The sequence below is a fragment of the Larus michahellis genome, chromosome 8 (genome assembly GCF_964199755.1).
Source record: "Larus michahellis chromosome 8, bLarMic1.1, whole genome shotgun sequence".
Classification (NCBI taxonomy): Eukaryota; Metazoa; Chordata; class Aves; order Charadriiformes; family Laridae; genus Larus; species Larus michahellis.
The window spans coordinates 30,586,129-30,607,499 of NC_133903.1; the positions used below are offsets into that span (position 1 = coordinate 30,586,129).

At 38.3% G+C, this 21,371-nt stretch overlaps 1 long non-coding RNA gene across 1 annotated transcript in view; it reads right to left on the reverse strand.

Moving 5' to 3' along the window:
• LOC141747245 (uncharacterized) overlaps window positions 1–20,012 on the reverse strand; it is a 70,495-nt gene extending 50,483 nt beyond the window's left edge. The window contains exons 1-2 of the long non-coding RNA XR_012588644.1: window positions 19,787–20,012; window positions 19,292–19,446 (exon numbers count right to left, since the gene is read on the reverse strand). This is a non-coding gene — a long non-coding RNA (uncharacterized LOC141747245). The remainder of the gene's footprint in view (window positions 1–19,291; window positions 19,447–19,786) is intronic.
• Window positions 20,013–21,371: the final 1,359 nt, after the last annotated feature.

A 21,371-nucleotide genomic window follows, 5' to 3' on the forward strand; every position in this document is an offset into this window, starting at 1 on the left:
CAGACTTGACATTTGAACATCATACTGTAACACAAACTCGTCTCTCTCATTCATAAACTGTAAAAGACAACTGGCTGATTCATTGAAGTATTGAAGTACTCTGTTTACATCCAAAAACCAATCTGACTTCTCAAGTCTCATTAAAACTGGAACCTCTAACTTCTTTTAATGGACTTTAGCATAGACACTAAAAGCCATAGGAAATCAGGGACCCTTCTAGCATCCTCTCAAGCTGCATTATTCCAAAGAATACGGAGAACAAGCAATTCTGACAGCAGCCCCATAAACCCAGATAGCCTCACAGTGATCCTCTGGGATGATTTCCCAGGAGAAATGAAGTATTTTTTCGGTTGGATACATTTATTTGACTGAGGTTACTTCAATCATGTAGCCAGTTCATGCTTTTTAACAGTTTACTTCTACCTTTAACTTGGCCTGCCTCTTTTAAAAAGGCAGTTTTTCTGACAATGTAATACATCATTCTCTCACTTCTGTTGGGAAAGCCTAATCTTTCTATGGGAGGCTCACAGCAGCTCATTGTGCTGCTTACTTAACTACAGTAAGTTTTTGTTCTCACTGAGAACCTCCCTTATTGTTTCAATGTGAATGTCTAACGCTTTTCCTTACAGGGCAAGCATGAAAACACAGGCCAGTGCAGAGAGTGAACAAACAATTGTGTTTCACTTCTGTGGCATCACATTCATGTTGTAACTTATCATCAATATCCACAAATTCTTGTTACCCATCATTTTAACGAAATTCTCAAGCTAGAATTTATGTACATGTCTGGCGCAGAATACAAAGCAGGTCTGAGCATAATCTATACTAGTTGAGAAAGCTTTAAGGTAACTTCAGTGTTGTAAGAAAAGAGATGGTTATTTTCAGAGATAATCCTTTCCTTTTGCACTGACCCAATATAAAAGGATTATTATACAAATGTGTGAATATTCGGCTTGTAAAGCTACTCACAGCAAGCAAGGACTCCGACGGAAATCCAGCTAGGGATAGTATAGCTTTTCCTGCTGTTAACTTCTGATGTATGTACAGTGCATTGGACTTTGGCTTGACTGATCTTGCAGATGCCACAGCCTCCCAGCAAAGAAAAACTGTAGGAACTATTAAAAAACAATGCCCGCAGGGAAGCAGATTGGTGACAAAAGCCAGCCTGAGCAGAAGAAAAAACATAAACAAGGGACTACACTGTGAAGAGCCTTCCCATTTGTGTTAGGATTAGAAATTCAGAAGAGCTAGATACTGGTCTCTGAGTGGAAGAGGCTTGTAATGACCAAGGATGATATTTCTCCATATCCAAACACGCTTAGCATGCAGTCTCTTAAAGGGGTTACACAAAGAGTCTGGTCAGGTAATGTGATGATAGACAGAACCTTTCTCTCCCTGCAGAAAGGGGATTTTCTGGAAGGGGGGGGGGGGGGGGGGGGGCGGGGAATCACACAGAGAACACTCAAAGAAATCAGAGAGGGATTCATTCTTCATTCATTTTTATGGCATTAAATGTTTAGCACTTAGTTTACTAACAGGTCATGAGTCCAGCAACACTTATTGCTGGAGGACTTATTAACTTTATATTTCCTTCTAGAAATAACTAAAAGCTTTTATTCGTTATTTCTTTTTAAGTTGGAAGAAGAGAGGGTCTTTTCCCCAAAACAGATTTATTATTAACTGCTAGAGATTTTTCTCTTGCTTGATTTTTCTTTTGTGTTACCATATGCGTGACAACAACAGTGTATTTCTTTGTCACATGATTCATGAAACAGTAACTAATAGCAGCAGCAATAACAAATCACTGCTTTTAACATTTTCATTAGCAGCACTTGAATGAGCTCAGTTATACTTTCCACTGGCAGACAACACTAAACGGCATTTGCTCACATTAATCATTCAAAGCTACCGTTAAGAAACAAAAAACATTAAAATAGCTAAACTGGCAGAATTCTCTCTAATTCCTCCCTCATTTACTTAATAAAAATTGAAAAAAATAATCAGAACAATAACAATTCTTCAAACACATTAAAGCCGGTAAGATAGAAGTGTAGATTAATAAAAACACTATAGCAATTAACTGTATCCAGCCTCAGAAGCTGTTGACCTATTGGGGCCCTAAAAATCAACATAGTGGACAGATGATCTGGGGGTTTTTCGCACTTCTGTTTGTTTGTTTTAAAAAGAGCTGACAATTAGACTATTTTCACTTTGTAAATATGAGCTGTGTTGGGCTACTTTCTTGATAGAAGTGATGAAATTCATACTCTATTGTTATACTTCTGTTTTCATGAGTTTTACACCCACTCTTGATGTCTAGGTGATAAGTATAGAATAACAAATGCAGATTGCATACCAGGTCTGAAAAGCAAAGTAAGAATTTGCTTATAATTAGAGCTAGTCGAAACAAAATGGTAAGAATAACATAGCCTAAGCTTTTCTGTACAGATGGGTGGTAAATGAGAATATACAATGTCTCTCCATTTTACGATCAAAAGCCTTCAGAGAATAAGTGATCAGGAGGCTTTTTTCTCAAGTTCTCTCAATTATTTCATACTTCCATATTAACTCTAGATATTTCTTCTTCTAGGTCGCAAGAAATAAACTATAGGCAGTCTCACTCTAAGCATAGTAACTAAGTAATATCCAGAACTTGGTACTGTAGACAACTGATTTAAACAAATATTATGAGCAGTGTTTATCACCAATTACAGGGCAGATGAGGATGTTTAGGAACCTTCAACCTCAGAGGAAAGGGAAATGACTGTATCATTTCCAAGTATTGGCAAATATACAGTTCTGTTGCAATCACAGGTCCCTTCAGAAACTGATGTTTGGTCTAATGTTCACTAAACACAGGGAAGGAGCGCAGTGGAACAATTCTTCCAAAAAGAACATTTTACTGCACATGCCAATTAGCTGGATTACATGGCTACAGACCATAGCCTTTTCAGGACAAAATCTGCATCCTAACACAGGCTTGTCTACAGTCTGCTACAGCAAAGCCTCACAGTGGCAATAACCTGAGTATAATTACTCATTTAATAAGTTGCCAGTAACACAGAGGAACTGTACAGCTTTGAGATGCTTTGATTTCGAAATCTTAACTTCCAAGCTCTAAAAAATTTTAGAAAAATATAAAAAATTTTAGAATTCAAGTTTAAAATAGAAGCCTCGTTTTATGGTCTGACTGGAATTCTAACATTTTTTTCTTTATATGAAAAAAAAAAAAGAAACACGTGCAACAATGTAGAAAGAAAGATAAAAACACAAGAGGAGCAAATTACATATTGGGGAAGCAAATCACGTAGCCAAGCACTCTCTTAGATATTACACATCATAGACCTGCAGATTCTAAAACTACGAATTCTCATCACACGAGCAACAAGGTATCAGCTGCTGCGGCCGAATTGTGCAATTGGTCCTTCAGACAGGAACGTACATTAGTAAGAGTATCATAGCATTATATTATGGATATATGGCAGTGTCTTTCCATGGATTTTAATGTGTCTGCATATCCTTATAGAAACAGAGACGTAGCATGAGATATCTTAAAGTACGTTGCAAATGGTCAGCATTAAGTACATACACACTCTGTCCTGACTCAGTTGCATAAACACTTTATACCATGTTGTGCCCTTGGGGTAAGACTTCCCCCGGGGCTGGTAGGTCTGGCACAGGTAGGTGGACATACTGCCCATTCCCTGCTGCAGTGGCAAACGGAGGCCACAGGTATCCAAGAGCATCTCAGTAGGACTGAGTTTACACAATTGAATTAAATCCGCTTTCTTAACTATATTAGCTAAAGGTTTCATATTTGCTAGCTTTTTTGCCATTTACTGAAAAGCTGTTTTATCTGTAACTTTATTTTCCCTCCAAAATTGCTATCACAGTTGTCTCAAGATGACCATGCTTATACAGAAATCTTTGTGTCCTGACTTTGCTCAACTCAAAGTATGATGCAACTATCCAGGGACTAAAAGCAGCTCCTTACTGCAAGGACACACACCTAACAAAATGCAAAACAGGGTTGGTTCACCCTGAGAAGTTTATGCCAGTGTGGGATTTTAACCATGGCAAACTCCCACTAATGGGCTACAGACCTCTTTTCGGAACCCCAACTCCTCAATGCCATGTCTTCTCTCTGGATTTCTACATCTGTTGCACAGATCTGAGGACAAGGTGAAAAACCTGAAGCTTTACAGCATGAGGGCAGGAAACAGGGCTGCAGTTCCTCTTCCACAATCCCGTCCCCCTGTAAGTAATCTTTACAGGACCCCATAGATCCATTGCCTGTAGTTCTCAGTGGGAAATAAGTCAGTGAGCCAAAATCTAAAACTCACACAAAAGACTTTACATGAGCATTGCCCTCCTGTCCAGCTGCAAAGAGAAGAAGCTTTGTAACAGTAGTAAGAGTGGGCTCTGCTAGGCTGGTAACAAGGCCTAAGGTATAATGTGAAACCACAGCTGGAAGACAGCATTTCATAAACATCAGAAGTGCCAATAATCAGAAATGACATATTGTCACTGTATTTGCCAAGTCCCAAAGGAACATGGCATTCATCTAATGACAGATTTAAATTGTTACCTCTGCTTTGTGTCCTGGCTTGCCTGTCTCAGATTAATAAGTCAAAAATTTCTCAGAATATCCATCACTAGGGCTGTTGCTACATATAGCACCAGCCAAGGCAAATAGTTTTTTCTCCCACACTCCTTGTCTGCAAACAGTGACTCCAGTAATCACCTCAGTAACAACAGGTGAGTAAATAAGAACAAGATAATTTTTTTTTCCCCTGAAGAAATGGTTAAATACTCAGTTATTTCATGGAGTTATTTCCTTTCTACCACACCATGATCTGCTTTGCCTCTGCTTAGAGAAAAAGAATACAGGACTGTAACTTGCATAAATACACAGGGAAAGAACTTTCCAGTCAAAGTCCTACAAGCAGTTTCAGGCATTTGCAGTTATAAAGATTTACCATTCACAATTAATTTAAAAAAATGAAATGAGAAGGAAGAAACATCCAGAAACTTCTAGCTTGTGAATCATTGACCATGTTGTTCCTTCACTCATAATTTTGTCTGCTGCTGAAATAATCTTGTAATAATGAAAGAAGACTTTATATCTTGCATTTGTAATCTCATTTCAGTTCAGATACCTATACAAAATTACTTGTTTATTCCTCTTTATCTTCTTCACTCTCTCACTACTTTTCATTTTAGCTGTATTTTTGCAACAGCATAATAGTGGCCACCCTGCTCTTGTTTTCTAGAATACAATTTTGTTTATGTATTTATCTCAGTATCTCTCCAAATCTTTTCCTCTCTATCTGCCTCCCATTTCTTTTTACATTCATTACTGGTTTATTTTTTTAAAAAAACATATTTAATACTCACATATTTTAGGATATTTAAAAGAGCTTGATGTGTGTTTGTTTTAAATAACTCAAAACTTAATCCTGTAAATTGTATTGGTTCTAGATTAACATCTATCACTTACAGCCCTTTTGGACCAGGTCATACTCTCTCAGGAATAACCTTGATGCTTACTTTGAAAACCTCTCTCTGCTCTATACGCATTGAGCCTTCCAGTGTGGTCTCCAGCACCACCATAGGCTGTCTCCCTAATCAGGCCAGAGAACATGCCCTAAAGCACCACTAACAAGTCAGCACACAACAAAACCTTCCCAGAAATGCTGTTCACAGACAGGTTTCCTACAGACCCACTCAAACCACGGCAAGGTAAAACTTAGTTTGCTTGTGCAGCTCTCTTCTGCTCTGAAGGAAGCTCAGAAGGAGCTCTGGAGGACCCAGCAAGCCCACAAGTTGAGTGGGTGTCTTGATTGACTCAGAGGTCTACTCACAGGCATTAATTAGAAGACTGAGATGATGAATACCACATTATCAAATGCAATTCCAGAATACAAACACAGCAACAGTTCCACAAAACAAATTACAGTAGGGCGACTCTAGTTAAACTTTTATTGCTGCTACATCAGCACAGCAATTACTTCCTAGCAACCTGATTAGTGCTAAAATAGGATAAAATTGCTCAGAGGATGATAAGCCTGTACTATCTTTGCAATTGCAGTATACTGGATGAAGAGTTCGCTGACATTTAAAACCAGATAGTTTTACATTGCTAAGTATTGAAGAGTGGGTGAAATCCACCTCTAGTATCAGTTCTAAAAAGCAATATAAGTTGCTGTAAAAATCAGAGCAGTTGCTGAGATGATTACGTTCTGTCTAGCTCTGCTTCTGTAATAAATTTGTTAAGGTATAGTATTACAAAGACTTCAGGGAGCTTTTTTCACCATGATCAGAAATGAGATCAAAAAGTAAAGATGAAATCTAGCAAATTAATTACCTGTTCCAACAGGTGAAAGTTTAATAGAACATGCTAATCATTTTGCCTCTAGCAACTTAGACTGGATTTACCGATTATTTTGCAGTGGTACATGAAGCTAGTAGTCTAAATAATCCAGAAAGATATTTTTCCACAGCTTTTGAAATAATTCTTCTAATTTCTGTATCTGCACTGGGTCTGCCAGCCATGTAGGCTATAAAAGTAGCTTTTCTACCCAGCATCTAATGGTTTAGAAGTGAAGTCAGCTAACTGGAATACATCTACAGCATTTATAGAAAGGTGTTAATCTACTCTGCCTGCACCTCACATCAGCAGAAGAAAGATCAGTTCCAGTGCCAAGAACTATCCGACCCCACTGGCAGAAGTTTATAACCATATCTGAGAAATTGGTTTGATAAAAGCACATCTCATGACTCTGAGTTAGACTTTAGCAATGATGTAATTTGGAAGGATTTTGTACAGAGAGAACTAGACTGTCATATATTTACTTTACGTTAATGCTGGTAGTCCTCACAGAAAGCCCCAGGGCATTCATGCATGCTGCTTTATAAAACTCATAAAGGAGTAACAGAGAGCTGAAAAGCCAGCAGGTAGAAAATTTAATGAGACATAAAATGAGACTTCAAATTTAATGAATTTAATTCATTAAATTAAATGAAAATTTAATGAGAAATGGGAGCATACCAAGTTTCCTGGAGAAATAGTGCCCCACATAAAACAAACAGCTGAAAGAAGTCTGGGAGAAGGCCAGCTGACCCCCAACCTGACCTCTTCCCCTCCACCTTTCTCTTTGACCAGGGACCACACTGTTAGACAACTTCCTCCCAGCCATAACAAGGACTTGAGAAGAGTTCCCCACAATATATGGGGGCAAGGAGGCACCCCCTCCTTGCCCACCTCACCTTCCCAGCTGCCTCTGTACAACAAGTACAAGGCTCTGAGTGTGGAGGACCAGTCAATGGAAGATGGTCCATCTTCACCATAGGTGTTGCCAAGGTGGCCAATACCATCCTGGCTTGTATTAGCAATAGTGTGGCCAGCAGGACTAGGGAAGTGATTGTCCCCCTGTACTCAACACTGGTGAGGCCACACCTCAAGTACTGTGTTCAGTTTTGGGCCCTTCACTACAAGACAGACATTAAGGTGCTGCAGCACATCTAAAGAAAAGCAATGAAGCTGGTGAAGGGTCTAGAGCACAAGTCTTGTGAGGAACAGTTGAGGGAATGGGGGTTGTTTATCCTGGAGAACAGGAGGCTGAGGAGAGACCTTATCACTCTCTACAACTACCTGAAAGGAGGGTGTAGAGAGGTGGGAATTGGTCTCTTCTCCCAAGTAAGAAGTGAGAGGATGAGAGGAAATGGCCTCAAGTTGCACCAGGGTAGGTTTAGAGTGGGTATTAGGAAAAATTTCTTCACTGAAAGGGTTGTCAAGGATTTGAACAGGCTGCCCAAGGGAAGTGGTAGAGTCACCATGCCTGAAGGTATTTAAAAGCCATGTAGATGTGGTGCTTAGGGACATGGTTTAGTGGTGGACTTGGCGGTGCTAGGTTAATGGTTGGACTTGATGATCTTAAGGCCTTTTCCAACCTAAATGATTCTATGATATCCCAGGATTAGGCTGCAGGACAGCTTGATCCAAATCTATTGACACAGGCCTTGCCTCACAAAGTAGACAAATTTTCAGGACTCTGGGAATGGAAAACCACAACAGATTGGGGTACCTTCTTTATCCATTACAACAACCGCAACCTAACCACAGTGTTGTACCTCATGTAGTCTATCAGTTACAGGGAGTATTTTAGATGCTGTTACCATGCTGTTAATGGTAATTAGGTATTCAAAGGGATAGGGTTAAAAATTAAGGGACAATGACTAAACTAATGCCATCTTAAATTGCATCTTCTATTTCAGTAAGAGTGCATAATTCTGTATTTTTATATTAGAAAAGTATTTGCAATATGTACCTCTTAAAAAACCCACAAACCAATCAGTCTTAATCATTTAGGTATACAGAGGCATTTAGAGAAGCAAGCTGCACCAGTCAAACATCTAAATATACATCAGAAAATTAGTGTTTCCAGACTTTTCTCATTCCATTTTACTTGATTTTTCTTTATTTAAAAACACAATTAACATGTGACCAACAGTCTTGGGAAGGCAGAATGTTTTGATTAGGACACCCCTCCTGCAAGACCAGAAATAACAAGAGCTAAGAAAGAGAAACAAAACTATAAAAAGACTCTGGCTTCCCATTTAGTCTAACACAAAACTTTCTAAAACCCTCACAAACAATTTAAAGTCTACCACATGTGGAGGAAATCAGAAGCTTTCTTCTCCCTCCCAACTTGTGCACAGACCATTCATGCAAATGCACCAGCGTACATTGGAACAGCAAGATCTAAGACTGATCAAATTTAGCCCAGATGTGTAATATTACTGAAGCAATGAAAAAAGTATTTATGACCACTATTGTAAAGGAGGCAATTTGGATCCCATGGGAAATATCAGTATAGAAACTCGACATTCCTTTGGCTCTCAATGAATTAAAATGTATTTGGGGTCAGTTCTCCACTGTTGCTATTTTTCTTTTGTTTGGAGCTCCACTTTTTTTTTTCTTGGCCAAATTGCTCTGTTGATAGACGTACAAAGTACACCTGCCTGGACAGGCATAGCAGAGTCTGGTCTTATGTGATAAAGAAAAATATGGTCCTCAAGCATATTCAGCAAAATAAAATTGTTACTGCGTCTTGTCTAAAGAGCTCTGTCAGGAAATAACTGCATTGTTAAATTTGTCATTTAAATTCAGCTGGTTACCATTAACCTTCTTTTTAATGTTAAGTGAAAAGTTTGAAAATCATTTACACCAACAAATTATTAAAGTCTGTGGCAATTAATGAGTGATAAAGCTCACTGAAGCTAAAAGCACAAAGTGTACTCTGCTTTACTGCAGCATGACAAATGAAATGGCAGATGAGATCACACTATCCAATGCAGAATTAATCCCAGACCAGATTCTCTGATAAGTGAAGAAACAATAAGTACAGTCCCACAAGACTGGATGTGCCTACACCTACAATATCAATCAAGAAAAGCACAAGAGAAAAAACACAAAACAGTGCTTTAAACGCAAAACCACAAGGTGACCAACTTTCACATAAGTTTAGTAAGAAACATCCCTTCCAATTGGCATTGCTGTTCAGACAAAACTGCCCAGAGAGAAAGGAAAGCCAGCAACTGGATACAGCCCATGATTTCTGTCATGTAGACATAGATCTTGTGTTTCTTTCCATTTCTAGTTCATGCCTTTAGAAATAACACTGCCAAGCATCAGTTTGAAAGCCCCCAAAGACATCTGAAAGGCCTCACCAGCTTCCAGCAAGAAAGTAATTTCCCAACACTGCTTAAACCAGTCACAACTGTTCCCAGAGAACACATGGCTAATCTCAAACACAAAAACCCAACTGGACTCCAAAAATCAGTAAGCTTACCACAGCATTAACAAAAATCCTAGCCTTTTTGGTGTATAAAAAGATGTAGTTAGCTTAGATGAACAGTTTCTTTAACCATCTTATTCTTTGTTAAAGATCACATTTAAAAATATACAGGTCTGACTTCCTTGTTTAATTACAACTCCCTAATTTAGTTCTTAGATATGTAACCAGCATGCTCCATGGGAGAATTTTTACTTCAGTATAATGGTATCTTTACAACCATACTACATCTGCACAACCTGCTGCCATAACCCTTTTTTCCTATTCCTGCTACTAATACAATATCATAAAGCAACAAAACAATTCTATCAAATGACAGGTGATGTCAAAGCACTCCTAGAACTGCAGATGACAGTGTCTAGAATGGGAAATGTATAATAATTACTTTCTGTGGAAAGGAAAAAAGCCAACCAAACAAAAAACAAGCCCACACACTTGAATTTCAAGTTCTTACTGCATCAGCTTCTCCCCGCCACCAGTACATTCTTGAAGATCTGGGGGTAGGTTTTTGTTTTCTGCTTGGGTTTTTCTCCTCCCCACCAACAGAAGCATCTGGCTTCATAAGAAGTCCTGGATAGTCCAGTTAACGCAAGTATACTTTATATTGGTTGGTTGCCATGCATACTCCTCTAGATTCTCAACAAGACTAGTCACATTTTTTGCATTAGTTTTCTTAGGTTATTTTTCCCCCTTAGAGACAAATCTGATATTTTATATAGTGGCCATGCTTAAATTTCAAAACAGACTGCTTATTCCTGCCATCCAGTTTTGAAGAACAATGTGGCTTTATTTAATATTACAAGTATGTAGCACATAAGAATGTATTTCTGATTAGATAATAGAGTATTAACTGTCAATCTTCCAAGAGTTAATAAGAGTTGTTAGGCATTGTTATAATGACTCATTTATAATACGCCCAATATATATATACACATATACATTATACTGTGACCGCAAATATTTATGTTAAGCTAAAAAACCATGGGAAATAATCTGCTTTTTATTACAGCTACATAATATTCTGTCCCATGTACAACTCTGTTAGAATTTGAAGGTGAAGGAAGTCAATAAGGAGTTAAGCTTACAAGTAAGAGACAAGGCAGAATCCTTCAACAAGCCTATAGCAGAAGCAGGTCTCATTTGGCACTACTGCTTATTATCCTTCTCACATAAAGAGCAGATAAGCCATACCCAGGCTTTTCTAGCCCTTCTAAGAATTAACTCCTAAAAGCAGAGCTGAAATTCTGATACTATAGAAACAAGTAAGTTCCACGTCTTTGCTGGTGGTTTGTGCACCCATGTACTCTGCTATTCAGCCATCTGCTTAGCTCAGGAACTCATCTTTTTAGCAACAGCTGTAATTTGAAATGATCCGACGTAAGTCCACCCTGGGAGGACCAAGTCCCCATGCAGAACAGCAAGAAGGAGCTTCTGTTACTGTTATTCACCTTAATCATGTTCTGTGTAAAAATAGATTTTCATCTTCTTATGTACAGAGGCTATCTCAGCAGATGCTGGAAAATCTGAGGCAGAAAACTTTAAATATTATAGGTGTATTTTATGTCTTCACTTTTAACTGAATTGTGCTGAACTTGAATTGTGCAGGGCTTGGTTAATGAACAAAGCCAAAAAAGTTTGGAGATACTCTTCAAACAATCATCTAAGTCTAATTCTTAGACTTTACTATCTTCCATTCATAGACTCACTTTAAAAGACCTAAAATTTGTTAAACCTCAACAATTTCCTTATGGGAATTCTTCCCCATTATTGGTAAGGGACTCCTTAAAAAAAAAACTAAAAGTTGCATTTCTGGCCTCATTCCAAATTAGACTGGAAGACTGCCAAAAGCTACCCTTGTCCTTGATCTTGTTGCAGTTTAGTCCATACAAAGCAGTCTGACCAACCTGTTTATGGTAAAATTCATATTTACCTCCACTTTGTGAAGATTGCAATTTGTTTGTTTAACAAGAGGAAGGTGACATAGCTATAGCTGACATTACTGAAACTGTAATGGGTATTGTTGCAGAACAGACAGTAGCCAATGAAGCATCTCATATTGTTCTAGCACACTAATAAATATTCATTAATGTGCATCACTGTTCCCTTTTAGTAATACATTAAAAATCTGCTTGCTATCAGAGGTGCAGCTTATTTCTGCCTTCCGACTGCTGCAAACAATGTGGCTCTGTACAAGGTTTTTTCAAAGACTTCTAAATCCTGGAAATTTGCCAGCTATTACTCACAAATAAATTAATTAGTACGAGATATGCATAAAAGAAGGGAAAAAATTTTTTAGGTTCAAACATGAACTAAAGCATGCTAAATAAGAGCCTGAGTAGTGTTGTGTTTAAGTAGAATACTGATGGGATGTTACACAAATACAAATTGGAATTCTTCCACTCCTTCAAGTATTGATATATTTCTTTGATTTTCTAAAGAAATTAACAAGTCATACAGAAAATGTCAGTGTCAAAAAGGAATAGCATCCCAAACTGATGGGCATAATAAGTCAATTTAGGGCCCTGTATCTGAAGGGAGGAACCCAGAAGTGAACTTTTCAAAATTCACATGCAAGTTCTCGAGATGTTTAGCACCTTCATTATATGAGCATTATCATTCTCATTAGGACCACTTTCCAGCTGAATATTATGTGGATTATTCTCCAACTATTACTTGCATGACAGTTGTGCCTATTTCCTCCACCATAAAGATATACTGTGTTTCTGACACAGCCCTTTCAGCCCTTCTCATCTGGTCAGTGTTGCTGCAAATGGTAGCACACTTAAGAGGAAAGGTGAATTGCCAATACCACTGAGCACTAAACCACTGACTGGGTGCTTTCCTAAGTGCTCTGATTACCAGCTACAAAACCCAACTTGCTCCATCATCATATGAGAAAGCATATTTAGTACCTGGAGCAAAATGTAAAATCCTGTCCTCTCCCCCATTCCATCCATTGTTGCCCATATAAAGGAGGGGAAAAAAAAAAAAAAGGACATTTAAATGGCCTGGCCTGCAAATTAGCCTTCAGATTTTGCTATCTGCTGACTATATACTGTGTATATAAGTTCAGCAACTTTTACAAGTTTGTTCACTGTTCAAAACTTCTATACAAGTATATGATGCCTGTGTATTTTGGAATAATAACTACCCACTGAGCCCTTCATTCAATATCAATAAGTATTAGAGCTCTATAATTTGCTGCCTTGATGAGATGGAATGAAAGTCCAGTTCTACAAACCACAGAGCCAGCAGGTCTCTACTCTTACAGCTTAGGTTCAGTAGGAAACTAGTAAATAAAAAAAAAAATGATGGAAAATCCAATTAATTATCTTCCAAAAGGTCACTTCTCTTACTCAGTTAGAAGAGACAACACATACGACAGTACACAGCCTCCTTTGCATTAACAAAGCAAACTCTAAAAGTACAGATGCAGCCCTGAGGCTTGGCAAGGAGCCAGGGAGCACATTTCTTTACCAATAGCAGTCTGGGAGGAATTTTCAGAAGTGATCCTTTCCTTCACAAAGGTTACATGTCTTCTGTAAAGCACACAAGCTTAGAACTAGCCAATTGCAAAACAATACCTTCCACCACCATAATTTTCTAGTTATGATTTAAAGAGAGGCATTTAAACATCTCTTTAAAGGCTATCTATAATACAGGGTTTTGTTTTGGCAACAGTTGTTGCCATCAAACAATTTTCATCCAAGAAATTCCTACTCCACAACTTTTTGCATAATCAATCGCTCTCACGTTGTTCCCAGGAAAGAGGGTCAGGATACAAAACTAGCCAATATCAGCTTTGTAAAATTAAAAGCACTTTTTATGAATCTCTCCACCCATTGCTGGAATTTGTATTAGTAAATATGGTGAACTTTTTTATGTTTAAAATATATAGCTTTTCTTCTAATGTACTATACAGCCACAATCATGTAAATCTCATCTTACATTTCTGTCATCCTCACCTCCATATGTGTGCACAAACACTGCAGTTTTAGAGGAAGAAGATTAAACTTTGAAGCACTGTCATCAAAGCTCCCTTTCCTCATGCAGATGTCTGAAGAGAGCAATTTTTCCACACAGAGCTGCGCAGGGGTGCTTGACGGCACCTCCTGAGAAATGCTCTGATACCACAGGTTTGGGAAATGTCACATTTGACCAAAGATTTACCAGGAAATAAAAGCAGCAAAAAGTGTGCTACCTCTGTTGTCAACTGGAATAAGTTTTAATGAATAAGAGGAGTAGGTCTGCTGAGTAAGAATATGTCAGTGTTAGTTTGTAACTTCTCAGAATAAACTGGTTTATACAGCGTGCCAGGAACATTACCAAATAACTTTAGTATATTGGGTGACTCAGTGTGCCGGTGACATGGAGTAACAGTTGAAAGGAACAAAAATAAGAAAGCCAGAGAGTTCCATGTGCTAATGCTGCTGAAAAACCCAGCAGCTTAACACTTGGCAAATTAACAGAGCACTAAATGTTAATATATCCTCACAATAAATTACAATTGCATAGTGCTCGTTCAGCAATCTAAGAAAAAAATGTGACTATTACAAAGCACATGTTTCAGTTCATTTGTTAAAATAAACTTGCTCCAAAGCTGTGGTCTCTCAGGAAATAATCCAAGACCCAGACCTAGCCCAACACAGATCCAGTAGTGTTCGCAACAGGCAAATAAGCTAGCATTTACAAGCAGAGTTTATCTGTAGTCTCTGAAATCAGCTTTTCCAAAATCATATAAAATACACATTGCTCAGGACCCTAGCAGTGGATGAAGCTCTTACTGTGCTCAGTTTCAGCTGCATGATTTCAAGGGCTTGCCAACAGGTTGGTGGAATCACGACATCAGTGTCAAAAATTTCTTCTGTAGAGCGCAAACTTTCTCGGTGATCTCACAAGGTACAATTACAAATATGCAGAAGGTTCGTTAGGAAGTGTAAGTGAAGGCTTAACCACTGTTAATTGAGGCTAAATGCAGGTGAGGAATTACACCCATCAGTTTTAGGTGCCCATTTGTGTTTTCAGGAGGCATACCGCATGAGATAACTAGCTAGCAGCCATTGCTGTACCTCATTCAAAGCCAGAAGTAGATGTCCTCAGTCCCTACAAATAGACAGCTTTAGATTACCCCACAGTGAGTCTCCACATCCTTCCAAAACCTTGTTGAAATTATTTGATCAGCACCCTCAGCTGGTTATACAAAGTTGAGCAGAAGAGAGTTATACGGCCAGCCAGAAGTCTGCTGTTTTAGATGGACCTCTGAAAACAAATGGAAGACATTGGGTTTTCGAGCCAGGTCTTCCATACACCACCTGAGTGTCCAGGTAATATGTTTTAAAGGTGTTTTTTCTCTCAGCTTTGGGAAATAATTTCACAACAGAGCTGAGAAATGTTTGCCAGCAGCAACTCAGATACCACTGATTTTTATCAAAACTGAAAAGACTAGTGGAATTGTCATTTTCCTCTTCCACAGAAAGCTACTGACAAGTTCTGATAAGGAAAAAACATTAATATACAACGTGCTTGTAGCCAGGGCAACTGAAGTGTTCAGCTGAGCAAAAACCTTTAATTTCTGAGAAGAATGCAAGCATACGACTATAACATCCATATGAATTTTGCCTTTAGTTTGTGGATATGTTTATGCAAGAGAATTGGAATAAGACAGGAAACCAAACTTATTATGCTTGGTTTTATAAGCTTATTAGCTGGGTTAGAGACCAAGAAGGGAAGGAAAGACAAGAAGGCTGAAGTTCATCAGCTACATCTCTAACTGCCACATATCTCCAAGTGATATTTGCTGTAAGTAAAATGTTCCATTACTTATCATATGGATCTGATGAATGGCTATATGTTAAGATTCAACACCCTTATGTCATGAAGTCTTACCATGAAAATAAAGGTAAAGTGATGCCATAAGTGGGGGGAAAAAGAGCACCATTACTACATAGATTTATCGTGCTCATTTAGAAAGTGGTCCAACAGTATATATCAGATTAGAGGTGTAATTGCAAAAACTCCATCCTCAGGCTTAAGTGCTCAAGTTTAAAGAAATAGACAGGCACGCTGAAGTACAAGAATCCTCTACCAGACACTTAGATGAGATGTAAAGATTGCCCTAGTTATTTCCTCATCATGCACAGCACACCACTGTGCTGTTCTTTCTCTTCCATCAGATATGAGCCAAAACCCTACCCAAAAGCAACTGACAGCAATGAATTTACATCAAGAACAAAGTTAGCATTTCCAGGCAATCCTACATGGACTAGAATACTTGGAACAGAAAACCCAACAACAAAAGTAAAATGGGCAACATGTACTTGCCACTATAATTGGAACCAGAGAGATTAAAACGACTATCTACTGTGCAAATAAAGGATCAAAGCAAACAGTATTTCTTCTGGTACCCAGAAGCCAGAGGTGATTTTTTTCCCTTTTTGTTTGTTTAAATAAAGTGTTCTATTTAGTCATTCTTCCATCTTTCAATAGAACCATGAATGTCCCCAGTCAATGAAGCATACTTCCTTCTGGTATGCTTGGAAAGAGCATAACACATTTAGAGAACTACCTCTATTACAAACGTTTATTCGGTGATGTCTTCAGAAGACCATCCATGTGTTCTCTTAGGTTTTCTGCGGGGCTTTTTTTTTTTGCCTCCCCTGAAGCCTGGACTACAGGAGAATGAGGCATTTGCTACCTTTGCTCAAGTGGATAACCTTTTACCAAGGAAAGGAACTGGAAGGCAGGCAAGCAAGAGGGAAGCTTCTGCAACAAAATGTAAAGCAACACAGGATTAATGATGTAAAATTACACCCCACTCTCCACCAATATTGCTACCTCAGGAAAAAATCTGCTATGGAAACTTATCCACTTTCCCCAGTGCAACAGGCCCAACCACCACAGCTGCCTCCACTCAGCTTCTGGGCCTGAGCAGCAAAAGGCCACCCTGCTGACAGACAGCCCACCTTATCTTGTGCTGCCTAGGAATACCCTCAGCAAGGATAAGTGGTGGGAAATGCAGGTCCTTTCCTACTACACCCAAGCTACAACCTGTGTCCTATTAGTACACCAAACCTATAGTAAAACTGAAATAAGGCAAGGGGTTTTTTTGGGTAAGTTTATTTTTGGTTACACTTTAAACTGCATGTTTTCTTTCTAGCTTCTGGAAAGAGAGTCTGAAAAAATATTTTTTAAGATCTTTTAGAAAAGGAAGATTCGTTTGAAAAGGTGAACAATCCCACCTCTCAAAAAGAGAGAAATTCAGAAAGACATATTTTAGAGGTGGACAGGTTTTAGCCACCTTGACCCAGGACACGGTACTAATGGTCACTAGTGATCTAAATCCTTTTGGACTCCTTGTAGATTAAGTGTATTTTGGTTTTATGTTGTAAACAAAAAAATTAAAGGCAATTCATGGGAAGAGCTTTGCACAAATTCACACATACAAGACAGGATGGGAATATCAAGCCTGATCTCCAACATAACATTAAAGCCAACAATGAGCTCCACATTAGCCTTGTCCTAATCAGCAAAGCTGCACTGACTTCAGGCGACATAGAGATCTGGCCAGATTTAAAACACACAAAACACCCCACGCAATATACACACAAACACATAACTTTCTGCAGCTTACTAACGTAGCTTTTCTGTTGTTCTATGCCAGAACTACAAAATATTTTAGAACAGACTGTTCAAATTTGCTTGAAGATTTATAACTGGAACATTAATTCTCTGTAACACTTACTTTTTTGCCCTGTTTTTCTTTGCAGATACTATCTCCTGTGATATGGTAGCAATCTATCAAAAACTGTAATTATGCAAAACCTTAACTAATAAAGCAAGTGTCAAATTATTTCAACAAAGGTTAGCAAGAAGGGGCAATTCATTAAGCCCGGGTAGGTTTATGTGACGTAAAATGAATGCATGATGTTCTTTTGTACACGTTTACAATATCAAAAACATTTATTCTACACCCACTTTCTAGAACTGTTTTCAAGACAATATTTCAGATGGAAGTAAGGGAACATGCTTTGACATATGTTTTCTTCAAGAAGAAACATGCAGTGATGATCCCAACATTTTCTTTGGTGATTTTTCATTACTAAAAGCCCATGTTATATTCCAGTGACTCTTTTTAACCCATTTATTTGGAAAAAAGATTTTTAAACTCATTCATAGCCTAATTTTATGCAACAAAACCGGTGATGTAACCTGCTTTCTTTTTGGCCACAAAATGCAAACATTAAATGAGAAGGAAAGAAAGAAACCCTACTGGTTTGTAAAGAACATATAACATCACTTGTACAAATTTGCAGGTAGTGCAATTTTCATACAAACTTGACTTATTTCAGTGGAAAAAACAACTTAATTGTTGTGATACTCAAATTTGAAGATAATCAAGTCCAGATAGCAGAGTTAAAAATATAAGTAACAGATATATTAATGGTATTCTTCGAAGGCAGATGCTTGCATAGCTATATTACGCACAGCGGTTGCAGACATCACAGATCACACAACAAAACAGTGTTCCCATTTCTTTTTGATGTAGTTAATGTTGTCAGTAGCAAAACCAACCCTAATTCATTCTAAAACAAGTTTTGCATTTTATATGTTGGACGTCACTTCATATAGACTACGATTCGAACAAAATGCTATAGCTCTCAAATGAGATACTTTCAGGCTGTGCATTGGATTTCAAAAGCAAATTAAACTAAAAAAGTGAAGCACCATTTTTTTGCCTATATTTTTTCCTATTATTATTTCTTAGAGGGTCACGTACCTACCCAAGGAAACGGTTGCAGTGACATAAGGTAATTCCGAGATAACCAGCCAGTGCAGCTCACTAAGAGCCAAAGAGCAAATGAAATGCTTATGGGAGGTAACAGAGCAACTCTGGGCTCAGATCTAGTAGCATTGCTCTCTGTTAAATATCCCTGGGTGCAGGGCACACAGACAGCAGAAGGCAACAAATACAGAACTTAGCTAAAAAAAAATCTTTCCCCAGAAAAAGCACAAAGATGAGTTTAAAATAGATAAAAAGAACAAAAGAATACATACACCTATCTCTGTATAGTGCTGGGAAATAGTGCTATTCAGACTTTAAGCATCAGATCCGTGAGCCCTGATGAGCTTACTTGATTTAATAAGTTACTGAGAGGTGAATACATTCTGTCCTCCTGGTAGCAGTTCAAATCCATACCCCTGCTCCCCAAGCTTATTTCTCAGCAGTCATGGGAATATTACAAACAAATCTTTACCAAAAGATAATAGAAAATACAAAGAGGAAACAGAATTGATAAGATTCTGGTTTTTGTCTTTTGCATGCTCTTGCCGGACATACCTTAGCCTTATGTTGAGCCTAAGGGTTGTCCTTAGGGTACATTGCAACGAAAATCAAGCTTGGCTAACTCGTTACCAAACCAGACACAAGCTCTTACCTGTGCTACAAGATGCTCACAAGTTGTGCAGCAAAAATCCTGAAGTAAGACTCCTGGCCTCGTGGGCAGGTCTAGCGCATCACTGAGCTCAAGGCAGCTACAGTAGTGCCCCTTCCCAACAGCTCAGCATATAGGCAGACCAAGGTGATTTCTGCCTGCAAACAACAGAACAAACTTCTGAGAAACACTCCTTGTAGGCACCATAGTACCTAGAACGTTATCACAGCATTCATTCAGACTTTACTGCTCTGAACCATGTCACTCTAATAGGCTGAACAGAATTCACAATCTTTGTTTTAAACTACAGCTATCACCAGTGGTAAGGGAGACAACTTTTACCCAGGATGTTTCCTACAGATCAGGTTCTGATCTTTCCTCTCCCTGAAGGGGTTCAAGCCCACATTGCAGGGAACTTCTAAAAAAAATGTGAGTGATTATTCAATTGATTAAATATATTTGCTTAAAACTGTGGTACTAGAATCCCACTGCACTCACCTGCAGGCTGTATATCCAGACATCTGTACTGGAAAGCTCGCTATAGGAATGTTCTAAACTCAGTTGCTCAGATGATTTGGTGCAAGCATCCTATCAGTGAATTTGAATTAGAAGGGTAATTCAGCACAGCTTTCACTTTGTAAACCACTCAGCTACATATTTTACATAAGTACCTTAATCAAAAAAAACCTAGTCACATTAAAATTTACAAAAACCTTCCCATCCTTCTCAAATATATACCCTCACTTCACTCAAAACCTCCTGAAACTCTAGCATCTCTATGTAATAGCAGTTAACTGCTCGATTAGCAGTTACCACATCACCTCTTTACCATTTAGGACAACCTCAAACCAATGGGGATTCAAGATTTTAATCATCAGCAGCTGCTAAATGAGCTGTTAAACCCTATCATCTGCAGTGGGGCAGGAACTGCTACTTGTCCAAATTAGGCTACCCTTACTGAAATTACCTATATGTCTAATTTTAGATGTGAATATTTCCCTCCAAAAGTATGGCACATTTTTCCTGGTATTTCTTCTCTATATTTTTCTCTAAAACATCATTTTGTCTAGTGTGAAGCACTGCATTTTATTTGCAAGTACATATCCTTGGCATACAAACAAAACATGGTGTCAAACTTGAATTTGCCAGCCCCCTTGAGACAACACCATAATAAGAGAACCAGAGAAACCTGAAACAACCTGAACCAGAGAAACCTGAAACATTAAGGATCTTTAACAAAAATAGAACTTTCTGTCTGCAGTGTTTATCCTCAGAAGGACAGCTACCTCCTATTCTTCTTAAGCAACTGAACAGTTGTCATCTCTATGTCGCTATGGCTATGATTTGTAGTCGCTATTGCACTGATTTGCAATCCCTATCAGCATAAGTAGAAAAGCATTACAGAATCCGTCAATTGATTCAGCACAAATTTCCAGTAAAGATGGACCAGTGGAGAGCCCTGGCCGAATTTCTTCAGATTTCAGAGGAAATACAGAGGAGGAGATTAAAAATGTGATGATCTGAGCCTAACCTTGTTTTCTTAATAGAAGGTGCATCACAGAATGGCTATCACAGTTACTCTCTGGAGAAGCTGTAAAGTAGCAATCGGCTTATACACTGCACTTCAGGAAATCTGTGCCAAACTTCTCTGAAAACCAGGTGCCAAAGTTAGATTCTTGACTGTTTATAAACATAGTTGTATGACCTGCATTTCATTATCTCCTATGAACTTTAGTTTATAAGCCTGAACCACAATTGTGCAAGGTTTTAATTAGATATTCGGTCACTCTGCCCTATCTTAAATTCCAGCCATTTATTTGCATGCTTATACACAAAGCTGGAAGCTTAGATCTGGGACATAAAGCGAAAAATATAAACCTCCACAAGCTGGTAACAGATAACTAACCTTACAAGGTAGCATAAGAAATCATTTCACCAAGAGAAGCCTATTGCTGAAAGATTTGAGTTTAGCAGTTAGTTAACCATCGTGCACAATGCTAGTCAGTTAGTACTGACTGGTAATTAAGTAATTTTAAAGAGCTACTCTGATTCCCTCATTAAATGTGACTGCTTCTTGCCAAAG